Source organism: Electrona antarctica (assembly GCF_951216825.1).
Source record: "Electrona antarctica genome assembly, chromosome: 21".
Lineage (NCBI taxonomy): Eukaryota > Metazoa > Chordata > Actinopteri > Myctophiformes > Myctophidae > Electrona > Electrona antarctica.
In genome coordinates, this window is record NC_136802.1 from 10,443,509 (window position 1) to 10,463,238 (window position 19,730).

Consider the following 19,730-nt stretch of genomic DNA (forward strand, 5'->3'; position numbering starts at 1 on the left):
ATGAGTCCAGGCGTCTGTGCTTAGTTACAATGGTGGATATCACATTCATTGTGAGTCTGATTTATGCTTTGTTTACAATTTACAATTTTGGCATTTAGCAGATACTCTTAATCCAGAGCGACATACAGTAAGCAGGAACACAAAAACATGGATGGTAATACATCGAATACATCAAAAATAGTCATCATGAATCATATACGTAAGCTAAGAACCTAACAGTGGAATATCTACAGTATATAAAGAAACTATACGCGTATACACTATAGCGTACTACAGTATGTCTACATAAAATGCTATCTAAGTTACATAAATTGAGCCTATGTATAGTACAGTATTTCTAATATTTGAATATTTTCCAATATTCAACACTTTTACTTCTACTCTACTACATCTCGGATCCAAATATTGTACTTTTACTCCACTGCGTTTTTTTGAAAACTTCAGTTACAACTTACTAGTTTACTTTTTACATTTTTGAATTCTGGTCTTTTACTTATAACAGAGTATTTCTATAGTATATGGTGGTATTGATACTTCATACTTTTACTTAAGTAAAACATGTGAGTCACTACTGGTTGCAACCCACAGTTCTAAATGTGGAACAGGCAGAAACATCCGCAGCTTCACATGATGGAGGGATAGACTCATAGAGTCGGCATGTGTAGCGTGGCCATTTGAACGGTCTGACCTCATGAACCTGTGGTTCAAAAGCAGAACTGATCTCCAGAAAAATATGCCTTTATACATGGTATAAAATAAATATAAATGACGTCACCGCAGCGCTGTTGATGGTCGGTCTCCGTGGGTCAACAATAAGACAACTTGATTGTTCTGCTTCTATTGGTAATGTGGGTTCAATCAATGTCCTCCACCGCTTTTCCACACTTTATTCATACTGACAAAGTCAAAGTCGTACGATTAGTCAAAGGCGTTACCGCGGTGAAATTTGTTCTCCACATTTGACCCATCTCTTGGAACGGTGAGCCGCAGCGTGCACCGCGCTCGGGAATCATTAGTTGATTTAACCCCCAATCCAACCCATTGATGCTGAGTGCCAAGCAGGGAGGCATTGGGTCCCATTTTTACAGTCTTTGGTATGACCCGGCTGGGGATCGATCCCCGACCTCCCAGTTTCAGGGCGGACACTCTAACCACAAGGCCACTGTCTGGTCAATGGACATTGGGTTTGTGCAGTGCAGTGTATAAGGACAGAGAACTTAGACATCATCAGACATCATCGAGGAGGTATACTGTGGCTATAGAAGCAAGACTGCCATCCAGCTCTAGGCGTTATTAGCCTAGCGTATTATTTCCACTGAACGTGGCCCCTAACTAGCTTATTGCTGATGCTAACGAACACTCTATAGAGGCTGCTAAACCCTCCACCTCAGCGAGAATCTTAGAGTATATATTAACCCATTTTGACCTGAGATCAGATTCTAAAAATGTCTTGTAAATCCTGACAGTTTTCTGAAAAAGCTATGTTTCTATGTCAGTCGTTCTTTGATTTTTCAAAAATAGCAGACCTACAAGCTCATAGCGCGCCACCGAGTGGCGCGCTATGAGCTTGTAGATCTGCTATTTTTCAATAGCTAAAGCATAACATAATGCTAACACCAAAAGGGGTTCCCGCCCAAAATAGGTTAATAGAGACGGCACCCGGAGGAAACCCTGAGGCGAAATGGACATAGTGGCCGAATTTGGTATTGCAGCTCGAGCCAGCGCTGGTCTGGGATGGATTGGGCCAAATCGTGAACGCGCTGTGCCGTTGACTATCATTGCGCACGTTCATGTTATTGGGGCAATGACACGTGAACGCTGTTTCATACGTGAACGCGTGCAATGATAGTCAACGGCACAGCGCGTTCACGATTTGGCCCAATCCATCCCAGAATGCACTCTGTTCCTACCCGGAAGGAGGAGAGAAATCGCCTCATGCGCTTTTGAGCAACTTAATGCAAGTGGATGGGAGGAGAAATCCAGTGCCGTCTCTATTAATATATATACTCTAAGGGGAGAACGGAGCAACGGATTCTGAGAAAGAGGCGGAAGGCGGGAGAGAGAATGAATTGGTATCAGGGCTGGACGGATCTGAAACTAATCAGCAATTAGTGTTAATGTTTTTTTTTTAAAGGTTTATTTATTGATAATGCAGACATCATCATTATTCAAAACAATGAATTACAGAATCATGATTTCCTTTTTTTTTTTAACAAGACAAGACAAACTCAAAAGAAAAAGACAAAAAACAGCAAAAGACAAACCCCCCCACCCACCCCCCACCCCAACCCCAGAAAGGTAAACTACACAGCTCTCATTACTCTGTATTGTACACAACACCACTTGACAACAACTCGGATAAATAAATAAAAATAACAATATAAAAAAAAACAAAATCAACCCAGAGGAGATATTGACGGAAGAACCTCAAAGAACCTACCCCATATTTTTTCAAAAGTAGCAGGCTTTCTCCTTACATTGTACAGTATCTTTTCAGGAGTACAGTATGATGAAAGCTCATTCAGCCAGTGTCTCTGTGAAGGTGAGTTTTCAGATTTCCAATTAACCAAGATGATTTTCTTCGCAGCTGTACTGGCGAGTAACACAAAATACTCTTTATAATAATTTGTGTTGATCAACGTAACGTCACCCAGTAACCAAATTCTTGGATCAGGTGGTATTTCAACCTCTATGATATCAGAGACAGTAGACATGATGAACTTCCAGTAATCAATCAGAAGTGGGCAGCTCCATAACATATGCAATAGGCAGCCTTCTGTTATCTTACATCTTTGGCACATAGGGGAAATGCTCCTATCAATCTTGTGTAACCTGAGTGGGGTAAAGTAAGTCCTGTGAAAAATGTTAAACTGCATCTGTCTATGTTTGGTGGAAATCAGAACCTTCTGAGCCCTCTCTAAAATTATTTCCCAATCCACATCATCATAAGTGCATCCCAAGTCTGTCTCCCATTTATGTTTAATATTCAATGTATTGTAAATTGGTAAATTATTATTTAGAATACTATATATGGAGGAAGTTAATCCTTTAGTTGAGGTGATAAGACTACAAAACATGTGATCCTCCAGGGGGGATTTTTCAGGAATATTCGGGAAATCTATAGATTTTGCTTGAATCCAATGTCTAATTTGAAGATATTTAAAGAGGTCATGGTTACGTAAATTAAATTTGGTTGACAGTTGTTGAAAACTTGATACTACATTGTTGCTGTATAAATCACCCACAGTCCTGATTCCATTATTAACCCATCTCTGCAATACTCCATCAGCTATGGGATAAGGAATATTAGGATTTTCCCATAATGGCGTCTTTCTCATTAGAGATGTATCTATCCTTAATAATTTATGAGATTCCTGCCAAGCTTCAAAAGCGCTCAAGATAATAGGATTTTTCGTAAGCAAAGAGAGGTTCTTCCTTGCACCCAGAAAAGGCACGATTTTCAGGGGAGTTAGGCCCAGGTCTAGTTGTTCTATACGTAGCCACCTAACCTCACCAATCTCAGGGTGCAACCATATCCATAAAGGACGAAATTGCGAGGCCAAGTAATAACATCTAAAATTAGGGAGATTAAGGCCACCCTTATTGTAAGGGGCTTGAATCGTACTCAATTTGACCCGTGGTGTTTTGCTCTGCCATAAAAAGGAGGAAATAATTTTGTTAAGATCTTTAAAAAACCTTTTAGTTATAGAGAATGGGATGCATTGAAATAGATATATATATTTCGGTAACACTATCATCTTAACTGCATTCACTCTTCCGATTAGAGACAAAGGCAGATCAGCCCATCTTAAAGTGTCAGACTTAGTCTTCTCCATAAGGTTTAAGTAATTGTCTTTAATTACCTTATCCCGCTCTTCTCTGATATTAACTCCCAGATACTTGAACCCGCTAGGACACATTTTCAATGGATCGATCAGATCCCCTACATTCAGATCCTGTGTATTTAGAGGTAAGACCTCACTCTTAGTTAGGTTGATCTTATATCCTGAAGCTGCACTATACTCCCGTAAACACTGGAACAGTGGAGGGACCGAGCCAGCCAAGTCAGTCAAGTAAATCAAAACATCATCTGCATATAAGGATATTTTGTGCTCCGTTGTACCAAATTTCACTCCAGAAATCTCACCATTAGCTCTAATTGCAAGGGCAAACGGTTCAATGGCGATTGAAAACAACATAGGAGAGACGCAGCATCCTTGCCTTACACCTCTAGAAAGCAAGAAGGTGTCCGATAAGAGCCCATTAGTGAGAATTTGAGCTTTTGGAGCAGTAAAAAATGTTTTAATATATTTTATAATTTTTTCTCCAAAGTTCATTTTTTCAAGAGTCTGAAACAGGAAGCTAGGTTCAATCCTATCAAACGCCTTTTCGGCATCCATAGATATTATTAATGTGGGCTCCTTTGTCCTCTGAGTAGTGTTTAATATATGAAATAATCGGCGTACATTATCTGACCCCTGTCTTTTTTTAATAAATCCCGTTTGGTCTGGATGGATTATTTTCGGTAAAACAAGTTCTAATCTGGTTGCAATCATTTTAGAAATAATTTTGTAATCTGCATTTAAAAGACTTAAAGGTCTATAGGAGCCACATTGTTGTCTATCTTTCCCAGGTTTAGGCAATAATGTTATAGTTGCAAGTTCTAGAGTTGGGGGTAAAGCCTGACCATCCAATGCATCCTTAACCATATTTGTCAAAGGAGGCAGCAATTTGTCTGCAAATGATTTATAATATTCAATCGGAAAACCATCTGGTCCAGGGGCTTTATTATTTTGTAGAGAGTTCATAGCCAGGAGAACCTCCCCCTCAGTTACATCAGCATCCAAGCATTCCTTATCTTCTATATTGATCTGAGGGAGAGGTACGCCCTCCAAAAACTGCTCCGCAGCAACATTATTGTTGTTGTTATGATCAGATTTATATAATGTTTGATAAAAACGTTTAAATTCAGAGTTGATCTCTTTTGGACTAGTCAGAACTCCACCCCCCTCAGTAACAATAGAGTCAATGATCCTGTCTGTATCCTCCTTTTTAATCTGCCAAGCTAGAAGTTTTCCAGTTTTATTTCCATATTCATAATAGTGATAGTTGGTCCTGGCCAAAGCAGCCTCCGCCTTATTAGTGCACAAATTATTGTATTGAATCCGCTTAGCAGTCAAAGTGTTAAAAATATCCGTTCCACTGGTTTGAGAGTGTTGTTGTTCCAGCCCTTTTATCTCCTCTTCCAACTTCAATAGGGTTTGTCTCTTTTCTTTTGTTTTGTGAGCACTATATGACAAAATATGTCCCCTCATGTACGCCTTTAGAGCCTCCCAAACATTGGCATGAGACGCAGAATTTACATTAGCCACAAGAAATTGTTCAATTTGGGAGTTCATAGAAGAAATGAACTGGGGATCCTTCAGCATAAATGATTTAAATCTCCATCGAGGTGAAGAGGGGCGCACAGACTCCATTTTCCAAGTTAATTTAACTGGGTTATGATCAGAAAGTGCAGCCGGTAAATAGGCACAGCTCGTTACCCTTGTAAGTATATTCCGCGGGGCTAGAAACATGTCTAAACGGGAATAACTTTTATGCATATTACTGTAGAAGGAATAGTCCTTCCCATTGGGGTTGAGGGAACGCCAAATGTCACACAGCCCTAACTCTGCCATGCCTTGGTTCAATACTAACGCCGCTCTGGATGATGTGAGTGTCCTAGGATGCGAGCGGTCAACTGCCGGAGAAAGCACTAGATTAAAGTCACCTCCAACAAGGCATCGGCCATTGATGGCCGCTAGCTTCAATAGAAGGTCATTAAAAAAGGCTGGGTCATCATGATTGGGACCATATAAGTTTACCAAAGTTACCCTGTTTGTGTTTAAAACACAATCTAAGAGCAAGAACCGTCCATTCCTATCTTTTTCCACTGAGATCAGCTTGAACATTACATTTTTGTTAATAAGTATGGCAACTCCCCGTGCACTGGATGTATAAGAAGAAAAAAAAACATGGCCGATCCAATCCCTCCTCAGCTTCATATGTTCCAGATCTGTAAGGTGGGTTTCCTGAATAAAGGCAACACTAGCGGATGATTTCTTTAAATAGGTAATTATTTTCTTCCTTTTAACTGGCGAATTAATTCCCTTTACATTCCAGGAAATGAAATTTAGTTCACTAGTCATTTAAAAGGGTTAAGAATATATTATCATGGGTAAATTCACTCAGGAGCAGAGCGCAACAGGAATCCAGTGTAGTTGTATAATATTGTGTTATCAATAAGGTGCAGTCGTTTTTAAGATTCATTAGAAAGCCAAAAAAGTAACCTTTCAAAAACCCAGAAGCCCACAAAAGAAAACCCCCACAGAAACACCAAACACAAAACAATAACAAAGACAAGAAAACAAACATCATATGGGCTACTCTTACCTAGCGTAAGGTTGCCCTCACAGTTACTATTCATATCTCTATATAACAACCTCAGCATATACAAGGATAGAAAGATTTCACATAATGTAGTGATCAGAGGCCCCCATCCTATAGATCCACACATCCCATGCTATTTTTACAGGGCAAAGAAAGAAAAACTGTATTTCACCACTAGATGGGGCCATCCACCAAACTATAAAGGGGATGCACAGACCCAAAGGTTTAATCAGTCCAAAATATTTTGAGAAAAGTAATATATGCATACTACCACAAGGCGGCGCCAATTACCAATTAAATTAAATAAATAAATAAACGCAGATTTTGGCCAACACCCACACAGCCAGTTTAGCGTGCAGGCATTCCTAACCCCCCCCCCCCCCCCCCCCCCCCCCCCCAATAAACATTCCACCGCGGCAGTGCAAACTACACTGAGACACATCAAAAAAGTAAAACCTGCCTAAATAAAGGCGCGAGGAGGAGTGAGCAGAACGGGAGGCGGGATATGATAATTATTATAGGTCAAGTGGATTATACATATTAACAATTTGGAACGCCTGTAAGGTATCAAAAAAGAAGTGGATCAGGATGGAGGCATCGTAACCACCAGTACAACTCAGAGAACACAACTATCGCGTCGAACATTCCAATCCCCTCTCCCTCCCTCCCACCCCAAAAGAGAAAGAGGAAGGAAGAAAGAGAGAGAAAAGGCAACAAACGTATCTGATACTACACGTGTTTAGATGACAAAATCAGAGTACTCAGTATAAAGACAAGGGTCCAGAACAAGCAGCCCAGCGGAGCAACAGCTTGAGTAGAAAACAAAAAGAAAGTTACGTATTTTAACGAGATGTAAAACCAAATTAAAGCATCGGGCAGCGCCAGTGTTGAAAAAAACAACAAAAAGTGTCTACGCCGCTTCTTAAAAACAGTCCAAAAAATATCCACACAAATGGAAGGGGTCTACATCTTATGCGTAGTGTTAGTCACACATATGCCTACATAAAAATACAACATATCTATATAGAAAAATATATGCAGTGTATAGACGTGATGATGACTTACTCCCATTCACTGATCAAGAAGAAACGTTCCGTCGCTGTCCTTCGATATTATCCGCTGGGTTTAAAATTAGTGTTAATGTTGATATTGATGTGTTTATACAAATATCCCCCCCCCCCCCCCCCCCCCCACGATGTCAGAGCAGCAGATTCGTCTCGCCGGAGCCTTGCCAGGGAAATAGATGATGAATTACTGCATTTATCAACTCAACCCCATTAAGAGGCCCCGCTGATGCACCTCCCCTCCTCCCCTCCCCCCGTCTAACTTCCGAACAGACGTTTTCTTTAGCTCTGACAGGCTGTAATTTGGAAGGATCTTTTCCTTCTTCTCATCCACTCTGTGAAAAGTGAAACCGTGGAGCGAGCGAAGCCTCAGTGGTGTAATGACTAGGTGAGATGTTCAGACATAATACATTCCACTCCACATGTCGCCGGGGTAGACAAGTGGTACAGGCTGATTTAAGAGGGACAGTCTGTGTGTGTGTGTGTGTGTGTGTGTGTGTGTGTGTGTGTGTGTGTGTGTGTGTGTGTGTGTGTGTGTGTGTGTGTGTGTGTGTGTGTGTGTGTGTGTGTGTGTGTGTGTGTGTGTGTGTGTGAGAGAGAGAGAGAGAGTGTCTGTCTGTCTGTCCCCACAGTTTGACTGCTGATCACGACATTCCAGTCGTTTGTTTTCATTGTTTAATTCGCTGTTTTTGATCACTTTTAAGAGATACATGGTTTCCAACGGACACGGTAGGATACGTCACACGTTTGGATCATGTGGGTGGCGCCCGTGTCTCCAAGTTCCCTGCTGGCTGCTGCTGTTGTCGGGACTGTGGAATATTAGATTGGAATATATTCAGGCGGATTGTCGTGAAACGGACCTACATTAGCGCCCGGGTGATTCTTCAAAGGTTCGTGAAATAACGGCCAAATAATGGCCAAAAACAAACTTGGTTAGAAAACAACCTGGTTTATCTAAAGCGATAGTATTTTGCTTACAAAATGTATGTTTTGGGTGGATTAAATGACAATCGTGAGACATGTTAAATAACGGATTTATACTTTCTGGCCAAAACGGTAAGAGAGTGTCGACACTATAGCGTTGACTGTAACAATGGAATGTGGAAGTGCTCATTCTATCTCAATGGTATAGTTCCAGCCATAGGAGCTATAATGTTTGGAACTATAGCCCATAGGCACCCGCTTTGCGGCGAGAATCAAAGCGTGTCGCTACTCTCCTATACTCTACACTCTGGGTACACCCAGATATATACGTGACAAGGGTCTCTTCTGGGTTTTTAAACAGCTCTTTTGGCTTAGCTGTAGGAAGGTATAGGCCCTTCTAGGCCCTTCTAGCTATAGGCCTCAACAAGGCCTATAGCTAGACTCATCCCCGGTTGAACCCAAATGAAAAAAACACATTGGAGTTTCATTAAAAACACCGACCTTCCATGAGAGATGGATTGCAAAGACAGCAGAAGACAGAGAGAGAGAGAGACAAAGAAAAAAGATGGTGACGAGAGAAGTAAAAAAATAAATATATATATATATAGAAGCAATCAGATGAAGGAGGTGAAGAAAAGTGTGTTGAGAGCTAGGGAGAGAAACCGTTCAGGTGTTGGAGAATGCGTTTTCTGTGTCGGCCAATTCGTCATGTGGCAGCCGGAATGGTGGAGGAAAGGGGGGGGGGGGGGGGGGGGGGGGGGGGGGGGTGGGGGGTGGGGGGGGGGGGGGGGGGGGGGGGGGAGGATGGATGAGTGTTGCTGGGGGGGGGGGGGGGGGGGGGGGGGGGGGGGGGGGGGGGGGGGGGGTGGGGGGGGGGGGTGGGGGGGGGTTTGGGGGGAGGGGGGAGGGGGGGGGTTGGTATAGTGATGAACAGTTGGCCCATCCCATCAAGGATGGCTTCTAACCTGTGCTACAAAGAGGAACATCCATCACATGGGAGCATGCAGCAGGCCGGCTGTGCTTCACGCACAGCACGCACGCACACACGCACACACACACACACACGCGCACACGCACGCGCACACGCACGCACACGCACACACACCGCTCACACTGACACACACAAACACACCAGCGTGAGCTCGGCACGCGCCTCAGTCACAAGGACACAGTGATCCAGGAAGATAACTAGCGAGTACATTTACTCAAGCACTGTATGTACGTACGTACGTACGTACGTACGTACGGTACGGTACGCACAATTCTTAGATGTTTTACATGTAAATTGTCTGACGTTATACGCATCGTATACTGTTATTAATTTGAATAAATATGGAGATACGAGGTTTCTTCTGCCCCGACAGCGCTAAATTCATGGTGGCACTTCAATCCATTAAAGAGATGGACACGCCCACCAATGACACGAGTCAGCCAATAAAAACCTGCTCAACCTCATTCATCTTGTCTTAGGGTGTTGCCATGGCAATGAGGAAAGGAAACAGAAGGTGTGTGTGCGTGCGTCAAGCGTGTGTGTGTGTGTGTGTCAACATGCCATGCACGCGGTACGTGCAGGGGTGTGTTTATGACATGCTTATGATCTTTATGATGGTGCGTCTATCTCGGTTTTCACTTGTTTGTGTGTGTGTGGTGCGTGCATGTTACGTGCACGTGCACATGTCATGCGTGTTTGTGCCATTGCACGCATCCATAGGAGCCCCCCCGGTCCCAAGTCAGAAACCATGCAGCATCTATATGGTATGTTTTCCCCCCAACAAAACTGAGAGGCCGACAATTTGTCAGCCACGGCCTTGACATTACGGGCAGCTTGTCTAACCCGTCTACCACACACACAAACACGAGCACAGACGCACACACAGACACACACACACGTGCGCGCACACACACATCACGCACACAGCACACCCGAGTTTTGTTTGTATCATCCGTCGTGTCTACGCTCGGCGTGCCTCGCGACACGCAGAGACGGGATGTTCGCTCGCTGGCGGCTTGTGGCAGATGTTGGCGCGTGACAGGCGGCGCCAGGGCTCTCCGCGCTTCATCATGCGTGGGGCATGTCATACCCCCCACCCCACTCCCCCCCCACCCTCCCCCTCATCCCCACCTACCCACCCTCACCCCTGCTGCTGCTGCTGCCGTGGTTATGGATTAGTCTCTTTCAACTATTGACTGGCCGGTGCAGCTGAGGAGAGGCTGATAAAGGTACGTGTGTGTGTGGTTCCCCCCCCCCCACCCCTGCCCGACGCCCCCAAGCCACCCACCCACCGTTGATGACATGAGGCTCGTAAGCAGGCGTGTCCTGCCCTGAGGTGCCAGGTGCATGTGGTCTAAAGTCAATGCATGGTTCCCTATACCTTTCTCTGGATCGGCGCCCATGTATGCACTCCATAATCTGGAAAGCGTTCGTGCTTGGCCCACCCATCTGACCGCTTATAGCGTGGCAGTTGAGCGGTCAGATGGGTGGGCTGCGTGCGTGCATTACTAGAGCATATGAATTAATGTCATTGATCACATCGATTGTGTTTTGGCTTGGATCAATAGAACTAACGTAGTATACTTCTGTTTTAGTTCTGTTTAATCAGTATCACGATCTTAGTGCCGTGCCGATAATTTGGGGCTCCAATTGCAGTATCCTCGCAGGCCATTGGGGCCAACATTGGGCCCCAGTGCACTGTATCGACCATTACGCACGCACGCACGCACGCACGCACGCACGCACGCACGCACGCACGCACGCACGCACGCACGCACCCTCGCCACCGAAACCACAGCCCCGAGTGTTGTTTTGCAGTCTGTTTAATTGAAGAGATGCAGAGAGAGAGAGAGAGAGAGCGAGCTGTGGTAGAGAGTCTTGGCGAACCGACACCCTTAGTTAAACATTATTAAAAATGGATGGCTTTTGTTCAATATCTGATTTAGAGCTAATGAGGGGAAATTAGAACGAGGGACAACGAGCGATTGTAGGGATGGAGGGGAGGTGCTAATGCACTAATGGAGGTGGTTGGGAGAACTTTGTTGCCATGGAGATCAAAGGGGAGACAATTAGAAAAATAATGGGCGAATAGTACATGCATAATTAAGGGTGTTAATATCGCAATGGTACTGCATGACGATGAGGGCGACGATGGTATGAGTCAATACTCGTGTGAAATTATCAGTGCTTTTCCTGTAGGCGTATAATGGTCTCCAGGCATACGTACATATGGTGAACGAATGTACAACACATATCGAAGTATGGCAGAAGTTCACGTGCAAGTTCATGTGAAGCTCGTAGTAGTATTGCTCATTAGTACCTTCTGCACTAATGAGGTTGAGAGAGATGGAGGGAGAGAGGGAGGCCTTGCCAAATGCCGCCTCTCTGTTCGCGCACACACACACACACACACACACACACACACACACACACACACACACACACACACACACACACACGCGCTTCCAACATGCATTACACTGCGCAAAAAGCATGGAATACGGATGTGTATATTACAGGAAACTCCTGTTAAACTTTCCAACACACTCCGGTAAACTCCCGAATTGTACACCTGTATATTACCGTATATTAACTGTATATGCCTGCTAAACTTGAGGTTTACGGGCAAAATGCAGTGCCCATAATTGCCCGTTAACTCCTCTTTTCACGCAGTGAATTAGTCATGAATTAATTAAACGGTTTGTTGTTTCGCGGGTTTAGTGTACAGTTGTGAGTTGTTGTCTCCACCAGGCCAACGGCCTGAGTTGGTGCATCATTCAGGTCACATTAAAAAAAAATGTACACGACTTGTATCAAAGAAATTCCTCTGAAATGTGTCGAGTCGAAATAGTATTTTCACAAATGGAGAATTTCATGAATGTGGTGGCTGTGATTTCCCCTATAGACATTAGACACGCATTGCCATGAGTGTTGAAGTTACTATATGACTGAGGAAGAGAGAAAAAGGATAGGTAACAACTCTGAATGTTATCATATTCACATGGACGCCATCTTGGCCACGATGGGAAGGCAATAGGGGGATAGATGGCATAGATTCCCCCCCATCTCTGTCTCTCTCCTCTCTCTCTGCCTCTCTCTGTCTCTCTCCTCTCTCTCTCTGTCTCTCTCTGTGTGTCTCTCTGTCTCTCTCTGTCTCTCTCTGTCTCTCTCTGTCTCTCTCCTCTCTCTCTGTCTCTCTCTGTGTGTCTCTCTCCTCTCTCTCTGTCTCTCTCTGTGTGTCTCTCTCTCTGTCTCTCTCTGTGTGTCTCTCTCTGTGTGTCTCTCTCTCTGTGTGTCTCTCTCTCTGTCTCTCTCTGTGTGTCTCTCTCTCTGTCTCTCTCTGTCTCTCTCTGTGTGTCTCTCTCTGTGTGTCTCTCTCTCTGTCTCTCTCTGTCTCTCTCTGTGTGTCTCTCTCTGTGTGTCTCTCTCATGCAACCGATGTGAGGCTCTGTTTTTGCGCTGCCATATAGCACCCATTCTTATTGACTGTCGATAGAGTGAGATAGGTAGGGGAAGGACTAGTCCTACCTATAGTCCTAGTCTCTCCCATTTTACATTCTCTCTCTCTCTCTCTCTCTCCCCCCCTCCCCTGGCTCTGTCACTTCCAGGGGTCAAGTGTGGGCCTGCTGTGGGGCTGAGGCAGTGGAGTGGCGGCCCCTCACCCACCATTTCTCCAGACAATCAATAGTGTCAATGTGTCAATGTCAGCATGACGAATCCTGAGACACTGTTGAAGCCATTAATCGCTTACCGTAATAATACCGAGCCACTTGGCCTATTTTAACACATTCTGGGTGGGAACCCCTTTTGGTGTTTTAATCATCATTTTATGTTTTAGCTATTGAAAAATAGCAGATCTACAAGCTCATAGCGCACTGCTATTTTTGAAAAAATCGTGAAAATGTGTCGCAAATCTTTGAATATATATTCTTTCAGAGCGAACATTTTTAACTAAAATCTTTGCTTCTGGGGGGGGGGGGGGGGGGGTCCCTGGAACAACATATTTTCAGATTGGCGTCGGGGTGCCATTTACATATATTTTTGGGGGTCCTTGACATGAAAATGTTTGAGAACCACTGATATAGAAACATGGGTTTTTCAGAAAACTGTCAGGATTTAGAAGACATTTTTAGAATCGTCGTCAGGTCCAAATGGGTTAAAAGGGAGCATTGTGAGAGTTTTCCGCACCGTGCTGCCGTGGCCATGAAGGGCGTAACAATAATGACTGACCTTGAGGAGGATGATTTATATTTGATACACACTTGAGAGATTGAGAAGTAGGAATAATAGCACACTCTTTAGTATGAGACCTGAAAGCCTGATGTCTCACACTTGCATGTTGGGAGCATGAACCCATTCTCGGGTGGAAACCCCTTTTGGTGTTTTAAAGGAGCATTCAGTGATTTGACTTAATTCAAATATCACTTATTTTTTCATTTTTTCTGGATAATCCTCCCTACTATAGAGTGTGCTGACCATATAAGGAAATCATCCCTGTCCCCAGTGAGCCCCTGGGGTCAAAAAACCCTAGTTTCAGTTTTGGTGGCGGGTGGCAAAACCTTCATCCAATCAGGATGAGAGGGGCCTTCCTCCAATCATGATCGAGCCTTGGTGCACATGCTGTTGGCCTGTTGCACTTCCCCCCACTGTAGAGCGTGCATGTGCACATTTTGTTACCGGGGCGGACTGGGTGGTTTTCCAAATCACCCAAATCACTGAATGCTCCTTTAAGCATTGTGTTATACTTTAGCTGTTGAAAAATAGCAGATCTACAAGCTCATAGCACGGCACCGCGTGCCGCGCTACAAGCTTGTGTAGTGTGTAGAGCAAATCTTTGAATATATATTCTTTCAGAGCAAGCGTTTTTAACTCAAATCTTTCGGCGGCGGCGGCCAATTACATATATTTTTGGGGGTCCTTGACATGAAAATGTTTGAGAAACATGGGTTTTTCAGAAAACTGTCAGGATTTAGAAGGCATTTGTAGAATCGTCCTCGGGTATAAATGGGTTAATAGACTTTTGGGGTTCCAAGCCACAGCATGAGAAATAATAGTGCATGTGCTTGTATGCAGAGTACATGTAATGTAATGTGTCGCTTGGCAGCTCTAGATTTATTGCCATATCAAGCTAACTTCTGATCAAACCTGGCCAATAAATAGACACACATAACTAGTCTATACGGTATATTAAAAAGGTTGAACATGACACATCCATCATATAGTTGTTCTTGGTCCATGACCCTGTCAGGAAAATGTATATATGTTTTACTTGTTGTAACAGAGTATCTCTACATTGCAGTATTGATACTTTTACCTAAGTAAAACATTTGAGTACTTTTTTTTTCCACCGCTGGAAAGCACCAATAGACAATATACTTTAGCGCTGTGAATGTCGGACAATTTGCTCCGAGCGTTGAGCTTGTGTCTGTCAAAATGCCTGGATGTCAGACTTAACCCATTTTGGGCGGGAACCCCTTTTGGTGCTAGAATTGTTATACTTTAGCTATTGAAAAATAGCAGATCTACAAGCTCATATCGCGCCACCGAGTGGCGCGCTACGAGCTTGTAGGTCTGCTATTTTTGAAAAAATTGAAGAACGACTGACATAGAAACATAGCTTTTTCAGAAAACTGTCAGGATGTAGAAGACATTTTTAGAATCTGATCTCATGTCAAAATGGGTTAACGGGAGAGCAAGATATATTTTCTTCCATCTCCTTTCAAGTCAGATGAAGAGCGCAGTGGTGTAGCTCAGGGTCAGGACCGTGTTGAGCATACATCTGTATTCGGCGAGGGTGAACGCTTCCCCTATAATGACACTTTAATGACATTGATGCCACACAATGGCGGTGGCGAACACTGATTTCCATTATGGCCAAGGAAGGATGAAAGGCTGTGCGCTTGATATCGACTTCATGACAAACCCATTCACATTGCGCCAAATGCCTCGCTCGCTGTTGTTGGAGAAAAAACAAAGCAAAACAAACGTCCCTCCCGCCGTCGCCCTTTGGATGTGTCAGAGAGTCACTTTGAATAACTCCAGTCGGCTGCGTGTCTCCAAGGTCTCTTTGTTTGTTGTTCTTTCTTTCTTTCTTTCTTTCTTTCTTTCTTTCTTTCTTTCTTTCTTTCTTTCTTTCTTTCAGTAAAATACTCTCTATATAGTGATGTATTCATGTATGTCTATTTCTATACATATACATATTCCTCTCTCCTTGTCTCTTCTGCAAATTCTCTTTATCTCAAGCTCTCCCTTTCAATCTTACCCCCCCCCCCCCCCCCCCCCCTCTCTCTCTCTCCAGAGGTATACATTCGTGGAGTGATTATGCCATTTTCATCTGCGTGACGGATATAGTTAGAAAAGACAGTACCGTCTCCCCTCCCCTCTCCTCCCCTCCTCCCCTCCCCTCCTCACCTCTCCTCCCCTCCCCCCCTCCTCCCCTCCCCTCCGATAGCAGCATCGTTTCCTGACTTGAATGAAAGTGACCTCACTCTCCGTGACAATTCCATCTGTTACCTGTTTGTCAACCTCACCTCACCCCTCCCCCCCCCCCCCCCCCCAACTATCCTTCCCTCATGTGTATTCTGAGAGGCTGACTCTTCTCTGTCTGCTGCAGCAGTTTTTCTCAACCTCTTGAGCTCTGGTCCACTATAGGTCAGCGGTTCTTGAGCTCTGGTCCACTATAGGTCAGCGGTTCTTGAGCTCTGGTCCACTATAGGTCAGCGGTTCTTGAGCTCTGGTCCACTATAGGACAGCGGTTCTCAACCAGAGGTCCTTGAGGGGCTTCCAGGTGGTCCCCAGCTAAATGATGGAGAGCATGGTAACCAAATAGACCCTTATTCAGTAGATCTTTACCTCCCGTCCATTTGGTTTTATTTTACGCTCTCAAGAGATACATTATTGTTAAACATCTGCATTACTTAATTGACAAGAAGTGTACACAATTAGCTATATATATAGTATAGCTTCTCCATTGCTTGGTAGCGCTTCGATTCGGAGAAAAACGCAGCTAAAGATTGAGCTTATAATAAAGAACTAAAGAGACGGAGACACTTACTGAACAGAACTCTAGAGCTATTTAACACGTCCTCATAAGAAAAACAAATGTCACTTACTCGTTTAATTCCGCAGTTGCTTGGATTCATGTTATTCAATTACCTGCCTCGACACGGCGGAAACCCAGCGCCGCTGAACCAAAAATGAACGGCAACCCAACCATAAGTAATGCGCTTGGATGGCTCTCAGCCGTATCGGGCTGTAACAAAGTGCCAGCGGAGCACGCCTCGTCTGTTCTGTTGTGACAGACGGAACCCACTGAAAGGGTTTTGGGTTGAAGGCTGCTTGTTGTAACACTTTCGCACAAGCGTTTTCCCTCTGACACGAACAGAACTCTGGCTCGTTTTTGATCTCGTCGCGGCATGGAGTTTGTTTTTTATTTTCTTCGCACCACCACGGCTGAATGCAGTCGCTTGTCACTATAACACCTACAGGGTTCTATTATGTGATCCTGTCATGGCCACACAGTGTGAGAGTGAAAACTAGACTGTCGTTGGCGGGGGGGCAGACAGACATTGCAATGTCCATGTTCTGTCCTCGACGAACCCAGCCTCCTTAACCGCCTGGGTTAAGGAGAGTGTCACCCCCCCTCCCCCCCCCCTGCTAAGCACACTGGTGTGGATGTATCGGCCTTCAATGTCTTGTTTGAAATGTTTGTGAAGATAACTGGGAGGCACAGACACAGTTAGGTAGTTAGTTAGTTAGTTATAGTTAGTGACTTTATTGACACAAAATTAATGTATAATACATTGGGTCCAAACAAAATCCCTTTACTTCAACCAGTATAGACATAATGTCACTGACATTACAGCACAGGGACACAAGAGACACAAGGGAATTGGAACACAACTGTGGTGCAGTGAAAACCTGACACTTACATTTCAAAGTCACAGTCTTTGATTGATTGGTGATAGAATCAGACAATCACACTCCTGCATCTCTAGGTCGCCCTCAGACGAGCCCTCCATCGTTGCTTCCAGTCAACCCGGTTCCCCATACATCTGGCCAGCTCGTTGGTGCTTTGCGCTACTGCGTCGTTCTTGAGTACATCCAATGTTAGTGTGGGACGTCCTCGTGACCGGGGCCCGTGTGTTGGTTCCCACAGCACTAGTTTGCTGGCTGGCAGTTCTTGGTGTCTTTGGCAGTGTCCTGCTAGTCTCATTCTCCTGGCTGCTATTTTGGCTGCTATTTTCTGGATTAGTATCTGCATTATTACAGAGAAATCTGACAAAAACAACCATTGTAATTTCGAACTCCATTTTAACCATGATAGATTGACCTTGATTCTGGTGACTGATATTGTCCTTTTAATGTGGAGGGGGCTGTGTTTTTTATTTTTTCAATTACTTATACTAATGCTGTTAAAATGAACCCAAACATAATTTGAAAGAGAGAGAGTAGTGGGGGACGGTATAGGAAAGATGCACAGCTGATATAGCATGTCGTAGTAGTGTTTCATGGCTCTGATATAGCATGTCGTAGTAGTGTTTCATGGCTCTGATATAGCATGTCGTAGTAGTGTTTCATGGCTCTGATATAGCATGTCGTAGTAGTGTTTCATGGCTCTGATATAGCATGTCGTAGTAGTGTGTCATGGCTCTGATATAGCATGTCGTAGTAGTGTTTCATGGCTCTGATATAGCATGTCGTAGTAGTGTTTCATGGCTCTGATATAGCATGTCGTAGTAGTGTTTCATGGCTCTGATATAGCATGTCGTAGTAGTGTTTCATGGCTCTGATATAGCATGTCGTAGTAGTGTTTCATGGCTCTGATATAGCATGTCGTAGTAGTGTTTCATGGCTCTATAGCATGTCGTAGTAGTGTTTCATGGCTCTATAGCATGTCGTAGTAGTGTTTCATGGCTCTGATATAGCATGTCGTAGTAGTGTTTCATGGCTCTGATATAGCATGTCGTAGTAGTGTTTCATGGCTCTGATATAGCATGTCGTAGTAGTGTTTCATGGCTCTGATATAGCATGTCGTAGTAGTGTTTCATGGCTCTGATATAGCATGTCGTAGTAGTGTTTCATGGCTCTGATATAGCATGTCGTAGTAGTGTTTCATGGCTCTGATATAGCATGTCGTAGTAGTGTTTCATGGCTCTGATATAGCATGTCGTAGTCGTGTTTCATGGCTCTGATATAGCATGTCGTAGTAGTGTTTCATGGCTCTGATATAGCATGTCGTAGTAGTGTTTCATGGCTCTGATATAGCATGTCGTAGTAGTGTTTCATGGCTCTGATATAGCATGTCGTAGTCGTGTTTCATGGCTCTGATATAGCATGTCGTAGTAGTGTTTCATGGCTCTGGGAAGTCATTTCAATGCATGTACAGTACATTATTATTAGGGCATGTCTCCTGGTGGAGCTCCACTGTACGCTCTATTAACCCATTTTGGGCGGGATCCCCTTTTGGTGTTTTAAGCATTGTTATACTTTAGCCATTGAAAAATAGCAGATCTACAAGCTCGTAGCGCGGCACCGAGTGCCGCGCTATGAGCTTGTAGGTCTGCTATTTTTGAAAAATCGTGAAAATGTAGTGCAAATCTTTGAATATATATTCTTTCACAGCCACAGTTTTTAACTCAAATCTTTGCTCCTGGGGGTCCCTGGAACAACATATTTTCAGATGGGGGTCGGCGGACAATTACATATAATCTTGGGGGTCCTTGGCATGAAAATGTTTGAGAATGACTGACATAGAAACATAGGGTTTTTCAGAAAACTGTACATTTGTAGAATCGTTCCCAGGTCAAAATGGGTTAACTACACCTTTCTACAGTAGTTTAGACTATAGCTGAATTCAAACCACGTGCTTTCTGGAACATGGACTGTATATCTCTGCTGGCGGGCACCTTATATATCCATTTAATGTTTAAAGTTTTCATATTATTATTGTTATTTTTAAAATGGTTGCTCCCCATAGTGTTGTGCAAAGGTACACATACTTTATAAGGGGTTTATCTTTTTAGGCTGTACAGTACATTGCAAGACCTCAAAAACATGCATTTGCAATTAAATTATTGATATTGATTCTGCATATTGTGTATAGTACATGTATCTGTCGGGTTTGAACTATTTCTATTGGTTTGTACAGTTTGTGTTCTATACTCAGCCCCATGATAGTTAGCCTCACATCGTTTTCACATATATTTTAATGAGGCGGTTCGGGTGACCATTCATATTTGCCTAAATATTTATTGAATTATTAAATCTTTATTTTTCTCACCATTACTCAGTTCTGTTACTAAGCCCAGAAGATTGACCAG

At 43.8% G+C, this 19,730-nt stretch overlaps 1 protein-coding gene across 1 annotated transcript in view; it reads left to right on the forward strand.

The window, feature by feature from the left end:
* The window catches only part of LOC306914191 (neurexin-2-like), an 847,936-nt gene that overhangs the window by 237,116 nt on the left and 591,090 nt on the right, over positions 1-19,730 (forward strand). The gene's annotated exons all lie outside the window — the stretch shown is intronic.